The sequence below is a fragment of the Manis pentadactyla genome, chromosome X, assembly GCF_030020395.1.
Source record: "Manis pentadactyla isolate mManPen7 chromosome X, mManPen7.hap1, whole genome shotgun sequence".
Classification (NCBI taxonomy): domain Eukaryota; kingdom Metazoa; phylum Chordata; class Mammalia; order Pholidota; family Manidae; genus Manis; species Manis pentadactyla.
The window spans coordinates 130,407,246-130,418,292 of NC_080038.1; positions in this window are offsets into that span (position 1 = coordinate 130,407,246).

The following is an 11,047-nucleotide window of genomic DNA, read 5'->3' on the forward strand; positions in this document are numbered from 1 at the left end:
GCTCAACCATTATGTCTGTGAGATTAATTTATATTGCTGAATATAGCAGTAGTTTGTTCCTTTTCATTACTAAGTAGTAGTCCATTGAAAGGTATATTGTGATTTGTTTATCCATTCTCCTTTTGATGGAAATAAGTGTTGTTTACAATTTCAGACTAATACAAACAAATGCTGTTATGAACATTCTTTTACATGACTTTTGGTGGATATGTGGATTTATATCAGGTGTAAATCTGGAAGGATACTTGCTGGGTCACAGAGCACATTTATGGTTAGCTTTATTATACGCTGTTATACAGTTTTAAAAGGTGATTTTTAAAATTTATATTCTGTGATTGCTAGTTTTATGTGTCCTTAACTAAACTACAGTCTTCAGTTATTCAATGAAAAATTAATCTAGGTGCTGCTATGAAAGTATTTTGTTGATGTGATAAAAGTCCATGATCTGTTGAATTTAAGTAAGGGACATTATCCTAAATAATCTCAGTGGTTTTATTCAATCCGGTGAAGGCCTTAAGAGTAGAACTGAGGTGTCCCTGAATAAGAAATTTTGCCTGTGGATAGATAGTAGCTTTAGTTCATGACTAAGACCACCAGATTACCTTTCTTGTTGCTCTGTGGATTTCTGGCTTGCCTAGTCAGCTCCCACAACTGCAGAAGCCAATTTCTTACAATAAACTTCAATATATATTTCATACTAATCCTGTTTCTCTGGTTGAACATGACTGATACTGGTTTTGTACCAAAAGAATGCTGCTGTAACAAACACCTAAATATATGGAAGTGACTTTGGAATTGGTATTTAGTAGAGGATGGGAGAATTTTGAAAAGCATGATAGAAAATTCCTACATTGGCTTGGGCAGAATGTTAATAGAAAAATGGATGTTAGATATTTTGCCAGGGAGGGATCAAGAGGAAGTCAGGAGCGTGGTAAAGTATGACTGTCAACTCAGAGAACTCATATGTCACCATAAAGAAAATGTTGGTAGGATACTTTATTCTTTCCATTTTTCAAATATGGATAAAATAAAAATTTAATTCTAAGAAATGTTCAAGTGATCCACAGGAAGGCAGGGAAAAAGAAACAGAGAGAACAAAGAGAAAACAAGTAATAAAATGGCAGACTTAAATCCTGACATATCAATAATTATATTAAATGTAAATTGTCTAAATATATGGATTAAAAGAAGGAGAATGGTACAGTGAATTAAAAAAGCATAACCCAACTATATGCTCTTTACAAAAAACCCACTTTGAAAAAATAAGTAGGTTGAGAGTAAAAGGATAGGAAAAAATATATTGTGCATTCATTAACTTTTTTAAGTAGGTGTGGCTATAGTTACATCATATAGAATAGACTTCATACCAAAAGCAAAAACATGCCAGATAAAAGGGGGAAGTTACCTAATGATAAAAGGACCAGTCTACCAAGAAGACATAATGACCATAATGACCCTAAATGTGTATGCATCAAACAAGAGAACTTTAACATACATGAAGCAAAAACTGATAGAGTTGAAAGGAGAAATAGAAAATCCACAATTATAGCAGGGGACTTCAACATCCTACTCTCAGCAATTGGTAGAACAATTAGACAGAAAATCAGCCAGGACACAGAAGATCTCAACAACGCTATTAACCAACAGTATCTAATCAACATTTATAGAATACTCCACTCAATAACAACAGAATACATATTCTTTTCAAGCAACCATGAAACATTCACCAAGACAGACTCTAACTTGGGCCATGAAACAAACCTCAGTGCATTTAAAAGCATTCAAATCATACAGAGTTTGTTCTCCAGCCACAATGGAATCAAACTAGAAACCAACTAGGAACTAGTAACTAACAACACAAAGGTAACAGAAAAGTCTCCTAACACTTAGAAACTAAGCAACACACTTCTAAATAATTCAGAGTCAAAGAAAGAGGCTCAAGGGAAATCAAAAGAACAAATTGAACAGAATGGTAATGAAAGTACAACACATCAAAATTTGTGGGATGCAACTACAGCCGTGCTGAAGGGAAATTAGAGCACTGAATTCATACATTAGAAAAGAGGAAATCTCTCACCAATAATATAAGTGCTCATTTGAATTGAAAGGGAAAGACAAGAATTTAGAATAGCTTAAAACAACTTTGAAGAAGAAGAATGAAGTGGGAGGGATCATTCCATCCAGTGAAAGACTTACTGTATGTAGAGCTATGGGAACCAAGAAAGTGGAGTAATGGTGGAGGGAAAGACACACGGCTGGTTTTTAGATGAAGTAGGGCAGGTTCTGTCAAAAAGCGTATTCCATCAGGCCACCCTTTCCCTGCTCCTTTGGGTAGGGACAGCAGGTCCTTCTTGGAGCTTTTTTTATGTGTATCTGTTTGTGGTTCTAGGTTGCAGGCTTCTACAACACCTTGTTCTGGATATATAGGAGGAAAAGGGAAACCCAGAGGACTCACCGCCATGTTGTTCCTGAAGTCCCAAGGTCCCTGGCCAAGTGTGCCTTCTTTCCACTGTCTATGACCTTCATATATTTATTAGTTGTTATGTCCAGGGTCTTTTTGGTTGTAGGAGGGGCTTTTCCATCTTGATCAGACCAGGAAGTCAAGATTTCTTTCTGTTTTTTTTAACCCTGTTCTATCGTGTATGATACTTAACCATCCCTTCCAAGCTAACTGCCACTTCCTAATGCAATTAATTTGCCTTCTAGTCTTTATTCCAGTTACTGAGAGGAAATGTTGAGCAGAACAAGAGGATAAGGGGTCTGCCCCCTGTTTTCTTTCATTTGTGCTTTGTTCTCAGTTTCCCTCTGGCCTATGACAGTTGATTGACACTCCCAATCCTACATATTGGCTCCAATTTGTCTATTTAATGATTATTCTGTTTCTATAGATTTATTCCTAGTCCATAACAAAATAACCCTGCCAAGTAACTTTCATTTACAGGTAAAATATATTAAAGAGTCTTGTTTACAAAAATAATCTCATAATAGTGGCTATATACAGCAACATATGGGAACACTATTTGACCTAGAGGAATTTTTTTTTCCTCCTCACCCTTCTTTTCTCTAATCCAGTCAGACCTGGAGCATAGAAGCAGTCCAGACTGACAAGGGATGCTCACAATGGGTTGCATCTTTTTTCTGTCTACAATTTTTTTCAAAATCTGTCATTAATGATGAAATTACCATATGCCAGACAGTGTGCTAAGAATTTTGCATATACTCTCATTAATCTTCACAGTAGTACTATGAAGTAGAAACTAGTACAATCTGAAAACATTTTTCAGAGAATGAAACTAAGGCCCCAAAAGAACAAGTAACTTTCCTGAAGTCACACAAGATTTGAGCCCAGGTCTCTATAACTAGGTATCCAAAACTGTCAGCCACGATGTTGTATTGCTTTCCCTAAAGACTTTGCAAGAAAGGGATTTAATCCTTGACTTGGCATAACCAACTGGCCTAACTAGCTATCCTAATTCACACTAAGCCATTGCTTTTCATTGCTATTTTGGCATGAATTCTTTTTTCAGGTCAGGCCAAACATGGAGCAGTGCCATAGGGGACAGGGAGAAGGTTTGGGGAACTTTGGTTAGGAAGAGCAAGGGGCTATGGTGCCACAGGCATAGTAGAAGCCTGGATTAGGAGGCACAATCCTGAGGCAGTGGGACTAGCAGGGCTCTGTAAGGCAAGTGCAGCCTCCAGATAAAGGTGGGAAGAGGACTGGGCAGAGAGTGAGCAGAGCTCAGCATCAGTCTCAGCCGTCAGTAACAAGCTGTTTGACTTTGGGCGAATCATTTGGCCTCTCTGAATCTCAATTTTGTCACCTGTCATTGAGATGGCTGGAATATCAGAGGGGTCTCACAGGTGTCTTGTGGGCTGAATAAGGCCAGCAGTTGTGTGTTGTTCAGGTAGTTTTATGTTATGACTTTCAGTCAAGATATGTGCTTTCCAGACCAGTACAGGCTCCATCACACTGTTTCACCCCAAGGGCCGTTGTCCTCTTAGTTCACCTCAAGGCTCCTGAAGGCGTTTGTGTTTTGACCACTGTCTTTGGTCCTCCACTCAGCCTAATCTTTTGTTTATTGCAAAGTAAACTTAAGTCCACCCTAGCAGACCCAGCCTGATACAGTGGGATGAGTACTGGACCAGGAATCAAAACGGCCCTAGGCCCACATCTGAAATACCCAACCGAGCGATCTCAGGCAAATCAGCTAACTTCTCTGATTTTGCTTGTTCATCTGTGAATAACATGCCCTGCTCTGCTCACAGAGTAATTGTGGAAACCAAATAGCATAAATAATATGAAAAGCACTTGGAAAGCCGAGAAACTCCCCAGGCGTGAGGGACTAGTCATTAGTTATTCTTGCTCTCATGCCAAAAGATAACAGCATAGAAGTGCCTGTTGTTTAAGGTGGTCACCATCCTGATGGGCTGCAGTGTCCGTTCGGATGGGTTAGTACCTGCACCAGGTCAGCTGCCATATATTTTGAGTATCACCCCAGTGGTTGTGTGGAATGAGAGACAAGCACACTGTTGTCTAAATACAAACTTGTCAGATATATTTCATAGTACAGCAGTGCAAGAGTTTACTAGCAGAATTTGACTTGGTTTCTATTTCCCCTTTGTAAGGTCTGAGGCATTTGAGAAGGGCTAGAATTCAGGAGAAGTTTGGGGACCCAAATGTGGTTGGGACGGTCACAGGAAGACTATGAATTTCTTAAGGTCATGTCACCAAATGTAGTGGATTAAGTGGTGGCCCTGCACAAGCTATGTCTACTTCTAACCTTTAGAAACCGTGAGTGTGGCCTTATTTGGGAAAAGGCTCTTTGCAGATGTAATTAAGTTAAAGTTTGCAAGATGAGATCATCCTGGATTACCTGGGTGGATCCTAAATCTAATGACAACTACCTTTATGGAAGACAGGTGAGAAGACACAGATCTGGGGAGAAGAGGAAAAAGCCATGTGCATATGGAGGCAGAGACCGGAGTGACACAGCCACAAGCCAAGAAATGGCTGAAGCCACCAGACACCTTGATGCTGGGTTTCTGGCCTCCAGAACACAATAAATTTTCTGCTGTTTTGCACCAAGTTTGCGGTAAGTTGTTACAGCAGCCACAGGAATCTAATACACCACCCTTCACTTCTCATCCAGAATATATGTTCACCAGAGTCTATGTTCTTTCTGCTTAGAATACCCTGTATCACATTCTTGGCAATTCTTGTATTTCTAAGCTTTCAACTGTATGCTGTGAGCTTTTTTTTTTTAACCACTCAAGCTATGAGAAAGCTTCATTTCACATCCCAAAAGAGGTTTTGGTATTATTTGGTACTGTTTCCTTAACTGTAGGGCTTCCTCAGGACATCTACACAAGTGGCACAGGCTTTGCAGTCAGACAGATCCAGGTCCCAGTTCCTCCTGTCTTACCTACTAGCTGAGGGACCTTTGGCAAATCACTCAGCCTCAGTCCCTTCACGTGGACAACTGGGTAAACACCTCCCTGGCAGCGTTATCATGAATGGTAAAGAGAATGAGCCTATGGCAGGGGTACAGTAAACAACAGTTCTTGATACTCATGAAATCTTATTCCATGTTGGGTGTTGAACATGTGCAAAGCCCCATGTCTTCCCAAGTCTGTGATCTTGTATGTTTTTGAAGGTGGTCCTGCTCCCAGGTACAGCAATGCCCCTCACCACTCTCCTTACTCACACTGTCCCAGCCACTCTGGGTTCTGCGCTATTCCTCAAAAATGTCCAGCACGTTCCATTCTCATAGCCTGTTTGCTGTTCCCTCTGTCTAGAACACTCCCAGATACCTGCATGGCTTGCTCCCTTATCATTCAGGTGTCTGCTGTTTAAGGTGGTCACCATCCAGAATGAATTCAGAACTGTCCCTTGCTTCTTGGGAACAAAACAGTGTTGCAAAGTCCTATAGACCCAAGGTTTCAGAAATTTCAGATAGTTGGGTGTGACAGAAAGGAAGAACTGAGGAGGAAGGAAGGGAGGATAGAGGGAAGAGGGAAAGGAAGAAGGAAGGAAATCTATGCTTTCAAGGAACTGACTAGTTCTGGGGAATAATCACGTAAACAATCAAAATGCAGTTTGTTAATACTGGTGGTAGAGGTATTTCCATGTTACTGTGGGAACACAAAGGAAGCCGTCTTCCTTCCATGAAGGGAGCAGGAGCTGTGGAGGGAAAGAAAAGGCTTAGCAGGGAATAGCTCACCAGGCAGACAGAGGGGAGTAAGGCCCAGAAGAAGTGCTAACAAGACTTGGAAAGCCATAGAGCCGGGAGCCGCACAGCACCGAGGGAAGGCTGGAGCGCAGGACGCTTACAGGTGAGTGCTGTCTGCAGGCTCCTAGGCATAGGGGACTTCGTGGGAGGTAGGGAGTCTGGACTGTATTCTAAGAACAATGGGAGCCCCGGGGAATTTAAGTGGAGAGAGGCGAGAAGAATGTTACAGATCCAGCTTTCGCTTCTAAACCAATCATTCCTACCTTCTCTGTGATCAACTGAAAATAAGATCAAGCCTGGAGACGGGAGACAGGTTAGAAGGCTGCTGTAAATATCCGGGTGAGACCTGTCATGGTGGCCTAGACCCTGGTGACTCAAAGCCTGGTGCCAGGCAAGGGGTGCATGCAGCAACGGGAGCTTAGCCCACACGCAGCCCCTGGGGCTCCACACACACCTGCTGAATTGGAAGCCGCATTCTAACAAGATCCCGAGGTGACTGGTGCCCGTGTTAAAACTGGAGAAGCTTGGCCAAGACTAAAAGGGGATGGGCAGGAGGGTCTAGCTATGAGAGACCTACTAAGGTGAGCTGACAGGATTCAGCCTCAGATGTAATGATCCTTTAAAAATGAACTTAGTTCTCATCTGCTGACATGTCCGTTTTGTTGTCCACCAGAGTTCCAGCTGACCGCACACGCTCCTGGACTGGGCCACAGCACAGCCGAGGAGCTGGCCTTCCTTCTGGGTTTGGAGCAATCTGTGGACAGAAAGTTGGTTTCTTTTCAGGAGCTCCAGTAGATGGCCCCTTGGGCAGCTCAAAATCAATAAAATGTAAAATAGAACAGTGAAGGATAATTCCACATTTTTTTTCAAAGCAGATTTAGACTCCAGCTGTTTCAATAATTTCCTTAGGTCTCGTCAAAGACAACAGTTGACTTTCATTTAAAAGCACTGGAGGGGAAGGAGGAACTGAATTATCCTGAGAAATTTTGAAAAGTAAAATGCAATCTCTGTATTCTACTTGCAAAGGATAAAAGGTATCCTTGCTTTCAGTGTGGATACATATCTTGAAACCAGGAATTCACATGTTTCTGTAACTGCAGTTTAAAATATGGGGAATGTTGGATGGGTTAATTTGGAGCATCATTAAATACCAGAGGATCCAGAGAAGAAGTCTCCCCATGATTAATAATTCCCATATGCCATTTTTAGAAGGAAACTGACTTCACCCATGAGTCAGTCTGTTTATTCCTGTTAGATTAGGATGACAGTTACTTCAGCTGCTGACCTCTTGGTTCTCTACTCCAAGGAAAGCTGCCAATTAAAAAAGTGTATTTGCCATCAGACCACAGCAGCCATGGTGGAAAAGCATGGGGCTCCTTACTGAGGAATTTCAAGTTAGGAGGAAACCTATTCAGACACTTATTCATCAAATATTTGTTGAATGCTTACCAAGTTCAAGGCATTGTGCTTGAAGTTCTCGGTTGCAATCAACAGAAACCAGCTCTGGAGGAAAAGGAGTTCACTGGCAGGAAATCAGGCAGCAAAGAGAACTGAGAAGAGGGCTGGGGAACGAGGCTTGGAAAGAGTCTGAGACTGAGCAAAGCTCGGAGGTCATAGTACCAGAGGCGCCGACTAAGTGCACTGGCAGGTGCCTCTGTCATCCCCACTGGACACTGAATACAGATAGTGTCACCACCAACCACTGCTAAAGACCACTTGGCCGTTGCAGCTCTTGCTATCAGAATGAATTCAGAACTGTCCCTTGCTTCTTGGGAACATTGGCTCCAGATTCAAAGACCTAGATAGGAGTCCCATGTTGGCTGAGCCTGGGTCACATGCCCATGCCCAGGCCATCAGGGAGTCAGGGAAAGTGTCTGGCATTTTCAGTTTCCTCAGTGGCAGGCGGGCCCTGCCTCTCATCATGGCTCGCGCAATGGGGATTCCCCAATACACTCTCTCCCTAAGTGATCTCATCCTGCCCCTTGGCTTGAAATACTACAACCTATTAATGGCTCCCAATCTTCTATCTTCAGCCAACATGTCTATTGAGCTCCAGACTTTATGTCTACATGCCTACAAGACATCTCCATTCTGATGTCTAATCTACAACTCAAGTTGTCATAGATGTTTAATCAACAACTCAAATTATCAAAGCAGACAAACATTCTTGATTCCCCCATCTCCACGTCTTACAAGACTTCATTGCCCTCAGACTTCCCACCTTCGTAAATAGCACCACCACTCACTCAAGCCCAAATCCTAGGAATTTCCCTCTATTCTTTTCTCTTCCATCCTTCGCTTCCAATCCGTAAGGACATCCTTTGGTTTCTACTTCCAAAATGTGTCTCAAATTGGCCGTCTTCTCACCACCAAAAACCCTACTACTGTCATTCAAGTCATTGGCATCTTTTTGCCTACAACAGCCAACCACCTGTGCCATTTGGGGTGCAAGCAGGAAACAGATGTCACACTCAAACAGATTAACCAAAGAGAGTCCAGTGACTATTAACTATAAACCATTATATATTATTACTCTATATATTCTAAACTATTACTATAAACTCTTTGACTATCAGCCAGGGTGTGGGCAGACTTAAGAAACAGCCAGAAAATGGTGAAGCACCAGGAGCTGCAGGAACACACCCACAGCCAGGACCTGGTTGAGGAAGGAAGGAAATGAGGTGGCATGAGTGGTAATGAATATTCTGATCTCTCTTCTCCCACCTTCTGATCTCCTGCCAGTGCCTCCCATGGGCTAAATGCAGCCAGAAACGAGCCTGCATAGGAGCTCAGGAGATGCTCTCCTCAGGGGTCAGGTTTCAGAGTCAGAGAAGAGCAGGTAATATAATGGGGCAAGAGATAAAGAGGTTAAAGAGAATAACCAACATACCTCCTGACTAGTCACTTTGCTTCTACTCTTCCCAATATATATTTCATTTGATATATTTGTCTGTCTGTATGCCAGCACAACACAGTAGCTTTAGAATAAGCATTAATTTAGATAGTATGCATCAACCAAATTTTTTCTTTTCCAAGACTGTTTTGGCTAGATCCTCTGCATTTTCATATGAACTTTAGAATCAGCTTGTCAGTTTCTACAGGAGAAATTTCCTGGGATTATAAACGGGACTGCATTAAGCCCACATCAATCGGGGAGAACAGACATTCTTACAATATTGATTGTTCCAATCCATCAACATGTATTTTCCAATATGTCAGCAATGTATCTCTCCATTTATTTAGATCTTCTTTAATTTCTTTCAGCAATGTGTTTTATTTTTCCATCTAAAGGTATTGAATGTCTTTTATTAGGCTTTTGTTTCTGGGTGTTTGACATTTTTTGATGCTATCATAAAGAATAATGTGTCTTACCTCAAGACAAATGCTGGGCATAGAAGCCACAGGGCATAAATATGCAAAGAAGTAAAAAGCTAACCTTTTCAAACGATAAGGCTTCTCTCTCACTTACCAACTTAACATTTCCCTGTATGGCCCCGGAAGATGACTGGTTAGCCAGAGACGGGTAAGATTCCTCAAGGGAGGAACAACCTAAGACAGGCACAGTCGCAGGGGGGGCATCAGGTGAGAAATTGGGGATCAACAGAGGTGAGGCTTAGAACCTCACCCCCCCTGTTCTGAGAGAAATCTTCTGCATACGTGGATGTTTTATTGCCCTTGTCTAGCTTGGATTAACACATAGTCTACAGGCACACACCTGATCATCTACATTTGCTCTCTTACAACACTAAACTCTGTTTTCTACCTTTATCTTGTATCTACCTACCACTTCAGCATTTTATTAAAAATAATAATAATAGAGAAATGTGGTATCCACATATAAATCAGGTTTAAAATCAAATGAATATTCATATTTGAACTGACTGTGTATAGTTCATAATGCATTAACAAAACCGAAAGCTTCTGTGATGACTGCCCTTGCACTGTTCACCATGTAACTTATTCACTATGTAAGAATTTGTACTCCATGTAAGAATTTGTTCGTTATGCATCAGAAGATTGGAGACTGACGAAAATTGGGCTTGGGGTGGATTAATGATTGTGCATTGAGTATTGACCCCCCTATACAGAGATTTGTTGTGGTTAACAACTATTTGATCAATAAATATGAGAGATGCCCTCACAAAAAAAAAAAAAAAAAAAAAAAGAATAATGTGTCTTAATTTTTCATTTCCCAATTTTTCATTGCTAGTATGTAGAAATACAGTTAGTTTTGTATATTGATCTTGTATCCTGCGACCTTGAATAATTTGCCTATTAGCTCTAATGTAGTTTTTTTCTGTATATTCCTTAGATTTATTTTTCTATATACAGTTATGTTATTGGAATCAAAAGTCTTACTTCTTCCATTCCAATTTGTACACCTTTTATTTCTTTTTCTTGACTTATTACACTGGACCTCCAGTATGATATTGAGTTAAAGTGGTAAGAGTGGACATCCTTGCCTTGTTACCAATCCTAAGGGAAAAGTGCTCAATATTTCACCACTAAATATGCTGACATATAGGATTCAAAAAGAATACTCAGCTTCTGTGTAGAAAAAGGGCTCAGTGGGTAAGAAAAGCTAGAGATAGAAATGTGTGATTCATAATTATATAGATAGTATTTAAAGTATGAGTCCTGAGGAATAATGAAATTTAGAGGTTCGTAATGACTTAAATAAGAATAAATCTATAGCAGGACTGGAAAAATGAAAAAGATGCCACCAGAAGACCAAAATTAATAATAAATATTATTTAGTGAGTGCTTACTATTTACCATGAACTATTCTGAGCACTTTTTGTGTATTAACCTAAGTA